The 17,978-nt window shown below is 37.9% G+C and overlaps 1 non-coding gene across 1 annotated transcript; it reads right to left on the bottom strand.

Moving 5' to 3' along the window:
• Positions 1–8,226: 8,226 nt before the first annotated feature.
• On the bottom strand, positions 8,227–8,334 carry LOC112712886 (small nucleolar RNA R71). Its single transcript, XR_003157955.1, has one exon. It is a non-coding gene; the product is annotated as a small nucleolar RNA R71 (small nucleolar RNA).
• Positions 8,335–17,978: the final 9,644 nt, after the last annotated feature.

Here is a 17,978-nt window from a genome sequence, read left to right as displayed (position 1 = left end):
TGATTCACATTCCATATGCATTGATTTTTATTGAGCTTCATTTTGGGGCATTTTGTCCCCTTTATTGCTTTTCTTTTTCTTTCTTTTTCTATATACATTTTCTTTTCTTTTCTTTTTCTTTTTCTTTTTTTTCTTTTTTTTTAACTTTTATTTCTTTTTTTTTCAAACTATATACAAGAACATCAATGCATAAGGTCTATACATTTAATCAATACATGAGCATGTACCCAATTCCCCAATATAAAAATACAAAACACAAACACCCTTTTATCCCAACCAATGTCCCAAAGTCTTCCCACTCTTGGATGACACTCACACTCACTAGCCTAAGCCAATCAAAGATCCAAATAAGGACTTTTATTGTTTTTCGCTTTAAGGCTTGTAATGTGCTAAATTAAGAACAAAGTGGGTTAATCATAGGCTCAAATTTGGCTAACAAAGGAAGATAAAAGGTAAGGCTATTTGGGTAAGTGAGCTAATGAAATGATGGCCTCAATCATATAAATGCATGAATACAAAGAATAATGGACATATAGACTCAAACAAAGCAAAGATCACAATCATAAGAAGAGAATAATACACACAAGAAGGAAAAATAAGTGGTTATAAGATGTAACCACACTATTAGGCTCAAATCTCACTTGCTTGTGTTCTTAGCTCAAAAACCATGTTCCAAAATAAATTCTTTCAAGCAAGTTCCACAAATTTTCTTTTTCAAATTGGTAGGGTGCCCTAAAACAGTTTCTTGGAAAGGAAATCATCACCCTAACCAAGTAGTCCTAATAAGAAAGAAGTGGTAAAAATATGTATAAATTCTAACTAACATGCAACCTATCATGCAATGCAATAGCTAGCTAACATTGATGTTGAAAAAGGAAATTGTTACCCATGGAGATCGGTCGGACGACCTCCCCACACTTGAATATTGCACCGTCCTCGGTGCATGCAAAGAAGAGCAAGGTGGACGGGTTGCTACAATTGATGAGTTTATTCAAAGGGTTGTGCGGATGAACTTGTTTGTTGCCCCATTTAGAAGCTTTCTCATTCCTTTCGTTCTTGGTGGCCAACCTATAAGGAGAGAAAAAGAAAGAAAATTAAGCCTATAACAAAGACATCAAAGCAATTAGAACATAGGCGGGGGCTAATGCCAAATAAGAGTATGGTTCTCTACTTCATGGTAGCTACAACATGTGAGTAAGAAAACAATTTAAGCAAAGGGCATATCAACTAATACTTGATGCAAGAGTAAAGTTAAAGCATGGAGAGTATATGGAGCATCAAGATCAAATAAGGATTGACACAAACAAGATTAGTGATACGCATGAAAGCATTTGATTCTATCCTAATTCAATGATGAAGCGGTACAAGAAAAAAAAACAAAGGGTAATGAATTAGGAAGGACTAAAGCACTAATCTTGTGTGTTGACAAATATTACAATTAATGTAACAAGTCATGAAGCACCAAAACAAATGCAAGAAATTCTCAACAATTGAGTGAAAGAGTTCAACACTATTATTAAAATGAGAAATTTAGAAAATAAAATGAGAACAAATTATAGAAACAAAATTAAAATGCAAAGAATAAAAGTATGCAAATGTAATAGACAAAAGAAAATGGAAGAAGAGAAAATTTTTTTTTTTTATATTTTTAATTTTTTTTTTAGTATTTTATTTAGTTATGTATTTATTTATTATTATATTTTTTTCTCTTTTTTTTTATTATTAAAAAATTTTTTTTTTTATATTAAAAGAGAAAAGAAAAAAAATCTTTCAAGAGAGGAAGAAGAAAAAAAAATGAGAAAGAAAGAAGAAGAGAAGAGGAAAGAAGGAGAAAGGAGGAGAGAGAAAAGCAGGGTGCAAATCCGCGCGCGCGCACAGCGCGCTTACGCGTGGATGAGGTTGGGCTCCCAGCACAATGCTGGCACAACGCGCGCACAACTCTCTGGTTTTTGTACCAGAAGTTGCAGAAGTGCAATGTGCGCGCGCGCACAGCGTGCTTATGCGCCGATGGCCCCCTTTTTTTTTTTGCCCAGAAAGCAGAAAAAAAATGCCCAAGAGCTCCCTATAATGTCCAAAACTCTTCTTTATTCAATCACATATCAAACAATTCACATAAATGCAATTTGATTTTAGGATTTATTCATCTACTACTAATGAATACAACATACTAACAACCAATCTTTACCAACAAATCAATATGAAATGAAAATCTACCTACAATGGCAACTCAAATCACTTATTAAACAAAACTAAAAGAGGATGGAAAGAGTTTACCATGGTGGGGTGTCTCCCACCTAGCACTTTTAGTTTAAGTCCTTAAGTTGGACTTATGGGGAGCTCTTCTCAAGGTGGCTTGTGCTTGTACTCATCTTGGAACTTCCACCAATGCTTGAATCTCCAATAAGCTCCATTCTTCAATTTCAATATCTTCAAGCTTTGATGGAGTTCCAAACAAACCATGAGCTCCCAAATTTGATTTTCATTGTGCGCTCCGGGATCCCACACTTTGTTTTGACACCCGTCCTTAATTTGATCATCATTATTCCATCCGGGTGGTGTGGCCTTGGAATTCTCAAAGAGGCTTCCAAACAACTTCCTAGACCCATGCAATTTGGTTCTATACCAACCATTGCCCTTGAATTTTGAGCTTACAACCGTCATGAGCTTAGAATGATGTTTCCAACCACCACACAATTCTTTCCTACTCTTAACTCCACAAAGAGCTCTAAGTTGACCATCATTTTCAATTAAACCATATTCAAGTGAGAAAGTAAAGCTTAGGGATAAGAGTTTTACCCACTTGGGAAGGGAGACTTCCCCACACTTAGACAATGCAAGGTCTACTTCTTTAGGCTCTTCTTGGGTTGCTTCCACCTCTTCACAAGCTTCTTCAAATTCAACCTTTTCCCTTTTTCCACTTGGCTTGGTGTTGTCTTCAAGAACTTCATCTTGCCCAATGGGAGGTGATTCAATTTTGGATAGGAATTCATTGATGAATGAATCCATCTCTTGATCGACCTCTTCATATTCTTCAATTTCGATATACACCATGCCATTTTCGTTTTCCTTGGGAGGTTGTACACACTCTTCTATAACTTCAACTTCATGTCCAATGGGAGAGGATTCGATTGTAGATAGAAATTCATCCATGATGGAATCCATCTTTTGATAGGCCTCTTCCAAGTCTTCAACTATGACATGTCTTGGAGGTTGCGCACCCTCTTCAACATCAATATTAAGCTTCTTGGAAAAGTGCTCCATGATGCTACATTCCCATGGACTTTCAACATCCCCTAGATCTTCAACCACTTCTTCCTTTTCTTCAATGATCATAGGCTCCTCCAATTGTTCCAACACAAAATAGCATCCCTCATCCCCCACCGGAGTTTTCAATCTCTCCTTCATGCTTTGCTCTTCAATTGATTCTCCATATGTGGCTAGGGAAGCACCTTGAGTGTTCAAACATTTGTAGGCTAAAGTATGCACTACCTTGGTCAAGTTAGTCACAAACTCTAAGGTGTTCCTTTGCATATCCGCTTGTCCTTGAAGTAGCAAGGTAAGAGAATCATCTATTGGGGCTTGGGGTGAGTAGGAAGGTTTATTATTTTGGAGAGAGGATTCATGGTAGGAAGGTGGTTCCTCTTGATAAAATTGTGGAGATGGTGTGTATTGAGGTGGTTCTTGGGAGTAATCTTGATAGGGTTGTGGTGGTTCTAAGGGTTCTCGCTCATAATGGTCATAAGAATATGGCATGAATGATTGGTCATATGGTGGATATGGATCATAGGAAGGTGTTTGATGTGGAAAGGCTTGTGAGTATGGTTGAGGTTCATGTTGAGGATGAGATTCATAGGCATATGATGGTGATTGTTGAGTGTCACAAAAAGAGTCATCATAGCCGTTAAATTGACATGCATTAGGATGGAAGTTATACCTATAAGTATCCAGGGGTTGTTGCCAATAGGAGTGATCAATTCCTTGAGGCTCCTCCCATCTTGGAGTGTTCCATCCTTGGTACATGTTGCCATTAAAGTCCACATTTCCTACAACACAATTAGAACCAAACTCAAAGCCAAAGTGAGAGTTCATAATGAGAGAACAAAATAAAACTAACAAAAATTAAGAAGCAAACAAAAGGTAAACCTATTCACAATATTCACATATGTACAATAACCAATAACATAACACCATTGCAAATCCCCGGCAACGGCGCCATTTTGACGAATGGATTTTTGACAGTTTAGAATTTCACTAATGAAATCTCATTGTAAAGTATAGTTTCTAAACCAAACAATAATCCTTTCATACAAAAAGTTGTTTGTCACTAGTACAAACCCCTAGAATTTATAAACCGAAGTATTGGACCTCGGGTCGTCTCTCAAAGGACTTGCAGGGTAGTGTTCTTGTTATTGGTTATGGATTTATTTATTTTGGGGTTTTAGATGAGAAAAATGAATAGTAAATGGTAAGAAAACTTTATTAACAAAATGGTCTTGGCAAGATTTGGTTGTCAAGGGTCTTCATCATTATCACTAGCCACAAGTATGGTAGTTGCAAGGATTAATCCCACTTAGTCATCCTTAAATCAATTAACAAAGGAAAGTCAAGTGAGTTATATCAATCCTAGTCCATAAGTCCTAGCTTTCCACTAATTGGATTAATGAAGGCTAGAGTTAGTGGCTATCAACTAGCAATCAATTGGACACTAGTGACTCAAGAAATCCTAAGTTACCTTCTCAAGCCAAGAACATAAAATCCTACTCTAATATCCTCTCAAGCATTTCATCAAACACTTGGAGGGTAATGAAAGAAAGCATTTTTATTTGTAAGAATAAAAGGAATCAACAACCAACAATTACAAAGAATTAACAAAACAACAATCAACAACATCACAATCACATGAATTATCTCAAATTGCATTATTAAAAGGAAACAAAAGAACAAGAATATCTCAATTACAAAACCTAGAGACAAAATAAGAGAAATTACAACAAGAGGATAGGGATAGAAAGAAGAACCAAAGTGTAGCAATCACCACTTGAAGGTAGAAGTAGAAGGAGGCTTGAATTAAACCTAGAACTATGAGATCCTAATCTAACCCTAATTCCTAATCCTAGAGAGAAGTGAGAGCTTCTCTCTCTAAAACTAACTCTAACTCCTAAAACTAAGCTAATGATCAAAAGTACCTAAAGTATCTTGATTTCCCTTCAATACTTGACTTAAATAGCATCAGAAATGAGTTGGATTGGGCCCACATGGCTCCTAAAACCGCTGGGGACGATTTCATTAAAGTGGGCCACGGACAGAATCGGTGCGCGCGCGCAAAGTGCGCGTGCGCGCCCTTGAACGCGAAGCAACATATGGCAAAATTTATATCATTTCGAAGCTCCGGATGTTAGCTTTCCAACCCAACTGGAACCGCATCATTTGGACCTCTGTAGCTCAAGTTATGGTCAATTAAGTGCGAAGAGGTCGGCTTGACAGCTTTCCGGTTCTTTCATTTCTTCATGAGTTCTCCAACTTTACATGCTTTTTCTTCATTCCCTTGATCCAATCTTTGCCTCCTAAATCTGAAATCACTTAACAAACATATCAAGGCATCTAATAGAATCAAGGTGAATTAAATTTAGCTATTTTAAGACCTAAAAAGCATGTTTTCACTCTTAAGCACAATTAAAGGAGAATATACAAAACCATGCTAATTCATTGGGTAAATGTGGGAAAAAGGTGATAAAATCCCCTAAATTCAATACAAGATAAACCGTCAAATTGGGGTTTGTCAAGAACCGACAGATGATTAGCCGTGCCGTGACAGGGTGCGTTGAACATTTTCACTGAGAGGATGGGAGGTAGCCACTGACAACGGTGAAACCCTACATACAGCTTGCCATGGAAAGGAGTGAGAAGGATTGGATGAAGACAGTAGGAAAGCAGAGAGACGGAAGGGACAAAGCATCTCCATACGCTTATCTGAAATTCTTACCAATGAATTACATAAGTATCTCTATCTTTATCTTTATGTTTTATTCATCATCTATAACCATTTGAATCTGCCTGACTAAGATTTACAAGGTGACCATAGCTTGCTTCATACCAACAATCTCTGTGGGATCGACCCTTACTCGCGTAAGGTTTATTACTTGGACGACCCAGTACACTTGCTAGTTAGTTGTGCGAATTTGTGAAAGTGTGATTGCAATTTCGTGCACCAAGTTTTTGGCGCCGTTGCCAGGGATTGTTGAGTTTGGACAACTGACGGTTCATCTTGTTGCTTAGATTAGGTATTTTTTTTCAGAATTCTTAAGAATGAATTCTAGTGTTTCATGGTGATGTTTTCATCATCACCAAAGCTGATTGATCTTCATCAATTTAGCTCTTGAATGCAATGTCCTGCTGAAGCTTGGCTAGCCATGTCTAATTTCTTTAGACTGAAGCTTTAGACTAACATTGCATGATTCCTGGAATTCTCATTAAGAATTTTGATATCTTTATTTTCTTTTCCACTTAATTTTCGAAAAAAATCCAAAAAAATTACAAAATCATAAAAACCAAAAATATTGTATGTTTCTTGTTGAGTCTAGTGTCTCATGTTAAGTTTGGTGTCAATTGCATGTTTCTGTTCTTCTTGCATTCATTCATGTGTCTTAAGTGATCTTCAAGATGTTCTTGATGATTTCCTTGCTCTGATCTTTAAATTCTCTTGTCTTAAGTGTTTTGTGTTTCTTATATGCATTCTCATTTTGTTAGTGTCAATAGTATACAAACTTTTAAGTTTGGTGTCTTGCATGCATTGTTTATTTGATTTTAGTTGCATTTTGATTATTCCTCATTATTAAAAATCCAAAAAAATTTTAATTTGTGTCTTTTCAAGTCAATAATACAAAGAATTGAAGATTCAGAACATACTGCAGAGGAATTATACAGAAAAAGCTGGACGTTCAAAACGACCAGTGAAGAAGGCAAACTGGCGTTTAAACGCCAGCCAGGGTGCCTGGTTGGGTGTTTAACGCCCAAAAGGGTAGTGCTTTGGGAGGCGTTTAACGCCAGGATGGCACAAGAGGGAAGATTTTGTTTTCAAATCAAATTTTTTTTCAAGTTTTCAAAATCTTTTCAAAATCAAATCTTTTTCAAATCAAATCTTTTCAATCAAATCTTTTTCAAAATCAATTTCTTTCCTTTTTCAAAAATACTTGCTATCAATTAATGATTTGATTCAACATTTCAAGTATGTTGCCTTTTCTGTTGAGAAAGGTTTAATGTTTGAATCATATCTTTTCTTGTTAGCCAAGTCATTAATTTTTAAAATTAAATCTTTTTAAATTGTTTTTCAAATCATATCTTCTCAATCACATTTTTTAAAACCATAACTTTTCCATCATATCGTTTTAATCACATCCTTTTCAAAATAGTTTTCAAATCATATCTTTTTAATTTCTAATTTCAAAATCTTTTTCAAAATTTTTTTAAAATCTTTTTAATTTATTTTCGAAAATTTCTTCCCTTCTTCTCACATCCTTCTATTTATGGACTAACACTATTCCTCAATGAACAATTCGAACTCCATCCCTTTTGATAAGTTCGAGTTCTTCTACCTTTCCTTCTATTTTTCTTTTCCTCTGACACCGCAAGGAATCTCTATACTGTGACATAGAGGATTCCATATTTTCTTATTCTCTTCTCTTTCATATGAGCAGGAGCAAAGACAAAAGCATTCTTGTTGAGGCTGACCCTGAACCTGAAAGGACATTGAAGCGAAAGCTAAGAGAAGCTAAGGCACAACTCTCTGAGGACCTAATAGAAATCTTCAAAGAAGAAGAAGACATGGCAGCCGAAAACAACAACAATGCCAACAATGCAAGGAAGGTGCTGGGTGACTTCAATGCACCTACTCCCGACTTCTATGGGAGAAGCATCTCTATCCCTACCATTGGAGTAAACAACTTTGAGCTTAAGCCTCAATTAGTTTCTTTAATGCAACAGAATTGCAAGTTCCATGGACTTCCATTGGAAGATCCTCATCAGTTTTTAGCTGAATTCTTGCAAATCTGTGACACTGTCAAGACTAATGGGGTTGACCCTGAGGTCTACAGACTTATGCTATTCCCTTTTGCTGTAAGAGACAGAGCTAGAATATGGTTGGATTCACAACCTAAAGAAAGCCTGAACTCTTGGGAAAAGTTAGTCAATGCCTTCTTGGCAAAGTTCTTTCCACCTCAAAAATTGAGTAAGCTTAGAGTGGAAGTCCAAACCTTCAGACAGAAGGAAGGAGAATCCCTCTATGAAGCTTGGGAAAGATACAAACAATTGATCAGAAAGTGTCCCTCTGATATGCTTTCTGAATGGAGCATCATAGGTATTTTCTATGATGGTCTGTCTGAACTGTCCAAGATGTCTTTGGATAGCTCTGCTGGAGGATCTCTTCATCTGAAGAAGACACCTACAGAAGCTCAAGAACTAATTGAAATGGTTGCAAATAACCAATTCATGTACACTTCTGAAAGGAATCCTGTGAACAATGGGACTAATCAGAAGAAAGGAGTTCTTGAGATTGATACTCTAAATGCCATACTGGCCCAGAATAAAATATTGACTTAGCAAGTCAATTTGATTTCTCAAAGTCTGTCTGGAATGCAAAATGCATCAGGCAGTACTAAGGATGCTTCATCTGAAGAAGAAGCTTATGATCCTGAAAACCCTTCAATGGAAGAGGTGAATTACATGGAAGAACCCTATGGAAACACCTATAATCCTTCATGGAGAAATCATCCAAATCTCTCATGGAAGGATCAACAGAGACCTCAACAAGGTTTCGACAACAATAATGGTGGAAGAAACAGGTTTAGCAATAGCAAGCCTTTTCCATCATCTTCTCAGCAACAGACAGAGAATTCTAAGCAGAGCCACTCTAACTTAGCAACCATGGTCTCTGATCTAATCAAAACCACTCAAAGTTTCATGACTGAAACAAGGTCCTCCATTAGAAACTTGGAGGCACAAGTGGGTCAGCTGAGTAAGAAAATTACTGAACTCCCTTCTAGTACTCTTCCAAGCAATACAGAAGAAAATCCAAAAGAAAAGTGCAAGGCCATCAACATGGCCGAATTTGGAGAGGAGGGAGAGGCAGTGAACGCCACTAAGGAAGACCTCAATGGGCGTCCACTGGCCTCCAATGAGTTCCCTAATGAGGAACCATGGGAATCTGAGGCTCACACTGGGACCATAGAGATTCCATTGAATTTACTTCTGCCATTCATGAGCTCTGATGAGTATTCGTCCTCTGAAGAGGATGAAGATGTCACTGAAGAGCAAGTTGCTAAATACCTTGGAGCAATCATGAAGCTAAATGACAAGTTATTTGGTAATGAGACTTGGGAGGATGAACCCCCTTTGCTCACCAAAGAACTGGATGACTTGTCTAGGCAGAAATTACCTCAAAAGAGACAAGATCCTGGAAAGTTTTCAATACCTTGTACCATAGGCACCATGACCTTTAAGAAGGCTCTATGTGACTTAGGGTCAAGTGTAAACCTCATGCCTCTCTTTGTAATGGAGAAGCTAGGGATCTTTGAGGTACAAGCTGCAAAAATCTCACTAGAGATGGCAGACAATTCAAGAAAACAAGCTTATGGACTTGTAGAGGATGTTCTGGTAAAAGTTGAAGACCATTACATCCCTGCTGATTTCATAGTCCTAGAGACTGGGAAGTGCATGGATGAATCCATCATCCTTGGCAGACCCTTCCTAGCCATAGCAAAGGCTGTGATTGATGTTGACAGAGGAGAATTGATCATTCAAGTGAATGAAGAATCCTTAGTGTTTAAGGCTCAAGGATATCCCTCTGTCACCATGGAGAGGAAGCATGAAGAGCTTCTCTCAAAATAGAGTCAAACAGAGCCCCCACAGTCAAAATCTAAGTTTGGTATTAAGAGGCCACAACCAAATTCTAGGTTTGGTGTTGAACCCCCACATTCAAACTCTAAGTTTGGTGTTGGGAGGTTCCAACATTGCTCTGAGTATCTGTGAGGCTCCATGAGAGCCCTCTGTCAAGCTACTGACAATAAAGAAGCGCTTGTTGGGAGGCAACTCAATTTTATTATATTATCTATTTTCCTTTGTTATTTTATGTTTTCTGTAGGTTGATGATCATGAGAAGTCACAAAATCAATTGAAAAAGCAAAAATAGAATGAAAAACAGAAAGAAAAATAGCACACCTTGGAGGAAAACCTTGCTGGCGTTTAAACGCCAGTAAGGGCAGCAATTGGGCGTTTAACGCCCAGTTTGGCACCATTCTGGGCGTTTAACGCCAGAAAGGGGCACCAGACTGGTGTTAAACACCAGAAAAGGGCAAGAAGCTGGCGTTAAATGCCAAAAATGGGCACCAGCCTGGCGTTTAACGCCAGAATTGGCACAAAGGGCATTTTTGCTTGCTACTTGGTGCAGGGATGAATTTTCCTTGACACCTCAGGATCTGTGGACCCCACAGGATTCCCACCTACCCCACCACCCTCTCTCTTCTTCACCCATTCACCAATCACCTAAATACCTCTTCCCCAAAAACCCCTCACCTATCAAATCCCACTATTCTCTTCACCACTCACATCCATCCTTCATAAAACCCCACCTACCTCACCATTCAAATTCAAACCACTTTCCCTCCCATACCCACCCTCCCATAGCCGAACCCTACCCCTCTCTCCACTCCTATATAAACCCATCTTCACCACTTCATTTTCACACAACCTAAACACTACTTCTCCCCTTGGCCGAACCACAAAGCCACCTCCATCTCCTCTATTCCTTCTTCTTCTACTCTCTTCTTTCTTCTTTTGCTCGAGGACGAGCAAACCATTTAAGTTTGGTGTGGTAAAAGCATTGCTTTTTGGTTTTCCATAACCATTTATGGCATCCAAGGCCGGAGAAACCTCTAGAAAGAGGAAAGGGAAGGCAAAAGCTTCCACCTCCGAGTCATGGGAGATGGAGAGATTCATCTCAAGGGTGCATCAAGACCACTTCTATGAAGTTGTGGCCATGAAGAAGGTGATCCCCGAGGTCCCTTTCAAACTCAAAAAGGGTCAACTTTGATCAAAGGTTGGACCAAGTCCTCATAGACATCCGTGAAGAGGGCGCTCAATGGAAGAGAGAGGGAAGCCGATTCAACTAAGAAGGCATGACCTCAAGCCCATCACTAAGAAAATGATGGAGCAAACAAGAGACCCCTCTCATCATGAAATCCCTGAGATGCCTCAAGGGATGCACTTTCCTCCACAAAACTATTGGGAGCAAATCAACACCTCCCTAGGAGAATTGAGTTCCAACATGGGACAATTAAGGGTGGAGCACCAAGAACATTCCATCCTCCTCCATGAAATTAGAGAAGATCAAAGAATCATGAGAGAGGAACAACAAAGGCAAGGAAGAGACATTGAGGAGCTCAAGCACTCCATAAGATCTTCAAGAGGAAGAACAAGCTGCCATCACTAAGGTAGACCCATTCTTTAATCTCCTTGTTCTTTATTTTTCTGTTTTTCAAAAATTTATGCTTATGTTTGTCTATGTTTGTGTCTTATGATCATTAGTGTCTTAGTGTCTATGCCTTAAAGTTATGAATGTCCTATGAATCCATCACCTTTCTTAAATGAAAAATGTTTTTATTACAAAAGAACAAGAAGTACAGGATTTCAAATTCATCTTTAAAACTAGCTTAATTATTTTGATGTGGTGACAATACTTTTTGTTTTCTGAATGTATGCTTGAACAGTGCATATGTCTTTTGAATTTGTTGTTCATGAATGTTAAAATTGTTGGCTCTTGAAAGAATGATGAAAAAGGAGACATGTTACTGAGGATCTGAAAAATCATAAAAATGATTCTTGAAGCAAGAAAAAGCAGTGAATATTCAAAAAAAAGAGAGAAAAACAAAAAAAAAAGAAAAGAGAAAGAGAAAAAGAAAAAGAAAAAAATATAAAAAAATAAAGCTGTGATCCAAGGCAAAAAGAGTGTGCTTAAGAACCCTGGACACCTCTAATTGGGGACTCTAGCAAAGCTGAGTCACAATCTGAAAAGGTTCACCCAGTTATGTGTCTGTGGCATGTATGTATCCGGTGGTAATACTGGAAGACAGAGTGCTTTGGGCCACGGCCAAGACTCATAAAGTAGCTGTGTTCAAGAATCATCATACTTAACTAGGAGAATCAATAACACTATCTGGATTTTGAGTTCCTATAGAAGCCAATCATTTTGAATTTCAAAGGATAAAGTGAGATGCCAAATCTGTTCAGAGGCAAAAAGCTACTAGTCCCGCTCATCTAATTGGAGCTAAGTTTCATTGATAGTTCGGAGTTTATAGTATATTCTCTTCTTTTTATCCTATTTGATTTTCAGTTGCTTGGGGACAAGCAACAATTTAAGTTTGGTGTTGTGATGAGCGGACAATTTATACGCTTTTTGGCATTGTTTTTAGTATGTTTTAGTTAGTTTTTAGTTAAAATTCACTTTTCTGGACTTTACTATGAGTTTGTGTGTTTTTCTATGATTTCAGGTATTTTCTGGCTGAAATTGAGAGACCTGAGCAAAAAATCTTATTCAGAGGCTGAAAAGGACTGCAGATGCTGTTGGATTCTGACCTCCCTGCACTCGAAGTGGATTTTCTGGAGCTACAGAAGCCCAATTGGCGCGCTCTCAACATAAGTATCTCTATCTTTATCTTTATGTTTTATTCATCATCTATAACCATTTGAATCTGCCTGACTAAGATTTACAAGGTGACCATAGCTTGCTTCATACCAACAATCTCTGTGGGATCGACCCTTACTCGCGTAAGGTTTATTACTTGGACGACCCAGTACACTTGCTGGTTAGTTGTGTGAAGTTGTGAAAGTGTGATTGCAATTTCGTGCACCAAAGACCATGAAGAAGCCATATGGCTTCGTGAAAGATGTCTTGGTTAGAGTTGAAAACCACTACATCCCTGCAAACTTCATTGTCTTGGACATAAGAGAGGATGATGATGACTGTGTCATCCTTGGAAGACCTTTCCTAACCACTACCAATGCTATCATTTATGTGGCTAAGGGAGAACTAACCCTAAAGTTAGGGGGGTTCACATCTTAGTTAAGATGCCTCATCCTAATTCTCCCTCTAAAAGAGAGATAACAGTGCAACACCTAGTGTGCCAACCTTCTCTTTATGTGCAGAGCTCTGTAAAGCCCCCAGACATTAATTCTAAGTTTGGTGTTGGGCAGCCCTCAACAAGCTCTAAGCACAAAGGTACTAAGAAGAAAGTACCTAAGGCTTGGAAAGACAAGAAAGTCCCAACTAAAGGCCTCTCACCTAGCATGAGAGTTGTCTTCACCAAGAAGCCAACCCTACCACATACAGTGAGCTTTGTATTATCTCTAGAGCATGTAGAGTTCATTCATGGGAGGACAAGAAGAAAATTCACTATCAGGGGAAAAAATCTGAGCCAATACTCTCCTCCATAAGGAGCTAAAGGTCAAGCTAGTGACTTCAAAAGAGCGCTTGTTGGGAGGCAACCCAACTTTACTCAACTTCATTTATTTTTTTTTGTTTTTATTTCAGTCTCAGAGTTATGATCATATGCATCAGTCCAGAGATAGAATTCACAGTAGTGAAAACAGAACACTCCAAAAAGAGTGTTAAAAGTTGAACGCCAGCTAGGGAGCAGCCCTTGGGAGTTGAAACGCCAATGCAGAGAAGCAGGAAATCTGGATTCCCTAGCTTCTAAGGACCAGTAGGTTCCACGAAAGCTCCACCTACCCCCACCTTCTTCTATACTATTGATCATATTTGCTTGAGGACGAGCAAAGCTCTTAAGTTTGGTGTTGCAAAAGTTCTGCTTTGTGACTTATACCACTCTTTAGTATAGAAGAAGAGGATGGAGTAAACTAGAGAGCATGCATATGAACCTGTGCAGCCGCCTCAACAAAGACAAAGGAGTGACATAGAAGAGATCAACCACTACATTGGATCCTCAAGGAGGAGCAATAGCCACCATCATTCAAGTGGATTCGTTCTCTTTTACACCCCTTTCCTATTTTATTTTTTCTATTTTCTGTCTGTTTATTTATCTGTTTCTTGTTCTAGTTGCATGATAATAATTTGCATTGATGTCTTTGATTTGTAAAATGTTCCATATATCTCTCACCTTGCTTAAATAAAAAAATTTTATTGAAAAGAATTGAGAGATGCATGAATTTCAAGTTTAAAATAAGATTAGTTAAATTGGTTTGATGTGGTGTCATCTGCTTTTGTTTTTTGAATGTATGAAATAAACAGTGCATATTTGAGGTTGTAACTTTAGAACGTTGGCTCTTGAAAGAATAAGGAAAAAGGAAAAATATTATTGATAATCTGAAAAATCTAAAAATTGATTCTTGAAGCAAGAAAGAGCAGCAAAAGAAAAAGAAAAAACATGTTGCAAAAGAAAAAATATATATATATATATATATATATATATATATATGCATGCATGCAAGAAAGAAAAAAAATGGCAAAAAGGAAAAAGAAAAAAAATAAAGCAGAAAAATACATTACTACCCAAAAATGCAAGAAAAGGAGGGTAGATTGAAAAAGGCAATAACCCTTTAAACCAAAGGGCAAGGGTAAAAGGACCCAAGGCTTTTAGCATTAATGGATAAGAGGGCCCAAAGGAATAAAATCCTGGCCTAAGTGGCTAAACCAAGCTGTCCCTAACCATGTGCTTGTGGCGTGAAGGTGTCAAGTGAAAAGCTTGAGATTGAGTGGTTAAAGTCATGGTCCAAAGCAAAAATAGTGTGCTTAAGAACTATTTGGGGATTCTAGCAAAGCTGAATCACAATCTGAAAGCGTTCACCCAGTTGAAGTGTCTGTGGTATTTATGTATCTGGTGGTAATACTAGAAAACAGAGTGCGTAGGGTCACGGCCAAGACTCAGAAAGCTGTGTCCAAGAATAAAAATAAAGCTTAACTGAGAAATTCAATAATTTCATCCAGATTCTAAGTTCCTAAGGATGCCAACATCTCTTAGTTTCAATGGATAGTGAGATGCCAAAACTATTCAGAAGCAAAAAGCTACTAAGTCCCGCTCATCTGATTTTAACAAAGCTTCATTTGAAACTTACAGATTTATTGTATCTTAATTTTCTTTTCTATTCTACTGTGCTTTTAGTTGCTTGGGGACCAGCAATGGTTTAAGTTTGGTGTTGTGATGAGCGGATATTTTATACGCTTTTTGACATCATTTTCGTATAGTTTTTAGTAGTTTTTATTTAGTTTTTTTTTAGTTTTTATAGGTTTTAGTGTTAAAATCACATTTTTGGATTCTACTATGAGTTTTTGTGTTTTTGGGCAATTCTAGGGATTTTCTGGCTGAAATTGAGGAGCTGGAGCAGAGGTATGATTCAGAGACAGAGAAGGTACCGCAAATGCTGTTTAGATCTGACCTACCTGCATTTGGAAGAGCTTTTCTGGAGCTATGGAAGTTTAAATGGAGCGTTCTCAACGGCTATGGAAAGCTGACTTCCAGAGCTTTCCAACAATATGTAATAGTCCATTCTTTGCTTCGGATTAGAAGGTCCAAAACTGGCGTCCAACGGCAGCTTCCTACCCCCTTCCAGGCGTCCAGCACCCAAAGAGCAGAGTCCAGCGTCCAAAGGCCCAGAGAGGACCCCTAGCTAGTGTTCCATACCCAAGGAGCCTCATAGCACGTGGATCTCATTAAAACTCAGCCCAAACACTCACCAAGTAGGCCCCAAAAGTGGATTTTAGCACTAAATAGACTATTTTACACTTACTAGTCATCTGTTTAGTATTTAAAGACTATTTACACATTTTATCATTAATTCTCTATTAGGGGAGGTCTGCCATATTTTTGTTTACTTTGTGTTTTTACTTCATTATGAGTTTCTAAACCTCCTAGGTTGAGGGGAGGAGCCCTGCTGAGTCCTATGAATTAATAAAAGTACTACTGTTTCTCTTCGATCCGTGTTTGATTAATTCTAAGATGTATATTCGTACTTCATCATAGTGAAAAGGATGATCTAACCAATTAGCTCTATTCATCACATTAAGATGAACGTGCCTGACAATACCTGCGTCTACTTTGGTCAGAATGCGTCTTTCACCAGACAAGGACAACCAACAGCTTGAATATACATCTCTCAGATGGCTAATCCACGACTTCGTTGGGGACTTCTCGAGACATTAGTTCATCCAATTTACGGGGAGATTAGGGTCTCTATGGTAGAGGCTCGAACCCAAAGATGCAGCATTCTCTAATCCAGAAAATCTGACCTTGTCTGTGGCATTTTTTAGTAGGATCATAAAGGAGAATGGACTGTACGCGCTTCACCCTCAAGTAGAGATGGATCCACACTAACCTTCGGGTTCAGATCTGGAGGAGTATTGGCAGCTGCTCAAACCAATGTCAATCACATACAGCCTGCCATTGAAGAAATCACTCACAAGCAAAGAGAGCAGCAGTACCAGAGTTACTTTAGAGAGACAAAACAACTCTGACTCTCAACTCAATTCCCATCATATAATTCCTAGTATTCCTTTTGTAGTTTCATGATACTTTATCCAACTCTATATACTTAATCCATCAACTTCTAATCTGCCTGACTAAGACCTGCAAGATAACTATAGCATGCTTCAAGCCATAATCCTCGTGGGATCGACCTTGGCTCGCTCAGGTATTACTTGGACGACCCAGTGCACTTGCTGGTACTGCTGCTGTACGAAAAGGTGCGGGGGTTTTTCATACACGCGCACCATAGTTGTTATATTTTATATTTTTTTATCACTTTACCATGCTTTTATTTTATGCCTTCCAAGTGTTTGATAAAATGCTTGGTTGGATTTTAGAGTAGATTTTTCTATTCTTGGCTTGGGTTGGTAACTTGGGTAATCTTAAGTAACTAATGTCCAAATGATTGATAATTTATTTTCATTAAATCTAGTTTTCGTTAAATTAATTCGTGAGTAGCTAGGACTTATGGACTTGGATCAATTAAGCTCACTTGACTTTCCTCTAATTTTAGTGAAGACAAAGTGGGAGTGATCCTTATAATTATCATGTTGTGGTCAAGGATAGTGATCCTTAACCATCAACCCTTGCCAAGACCCTATTTACCATTTGAGTTTCCTTTCTTTTGTTAGTTAATTGTCATTTACTTTCTTGTTATTTACATTTCTTGTCCTTATTACAAAAACCCCAAAATACCTTCACAGCCAATAATTGAGCACTTGATTGCAATTTCTAGGGAGAACGACCCGGGATTAATACTCCCGGTTATTTTGATTTGTATTGTGATAACCTTCTAAACTTTGATTAAGGATTAATTATTGGTTTCGGCTATGCTTGCAAGGAATTTCCTTCGAAAAATTCCTAACCGAAATTTATCCTACATCAATAAGCTTCTTCATCCGTTTCCTGAAAATATAAGGCTATAAGGGGTGAGAACCTAACTGTAACACCCTAATTACCCTAAGACTTACCTCTCATCGTAAAGCAAAGGTTAATCAAAGGTTATGACAGTTCTAAGCTCATTCATATGATATATAAAAAGAATTAATATAATTTAGAAGCCCGATGAAGGATATAGCCCAAAAACAGGATTTGAAAAGCGCAAAACGTACTCACAAAACTACAAACTTAACGCACAGGATAAGGATATAATGTAACAAAATATCAAAGTATAATAGCATAAGGATCTAGCCACGGCTTGCGAAGTTTAAGCCGGCTAGCTATATACAGACCATACAGAAAATATGAAAGTTAAAACAGCTTATACAAGTTTTTCTCTCAAAATAAGCCTCTAGGAAAAAGTAAATACAAAAGATGAGAGATCTAAACAAAAGAGATCAAAAGACTTCAAAACAGGTAGGGGTCCTCCGCTCTGTCACCATCGAAGCAACTCATCGAGTGGGTTGCGACCTACATATGAAAAACAACAACAGACTAGGGTATGAGAACCAG

This window comes from Arachis hypogaea, chromosome 1 (genome assembly GCF_003086295.3).
Source record: "Arachis hypogaea cultivar Tifrunner chromosome 1, arahy.Tifrunner.gnm2.J5K5, whole genome shotgun sequence".
Lineage (NCBI taxonomy): Eukaryota > Viridiplantae > Streptophyta > Magnoliopsida > Fabales > Fabaceae > Arachis > Arachis hypogaea.
This window is presented reverse-complemented; position numbering and strand designations above follow the sequence as displayed.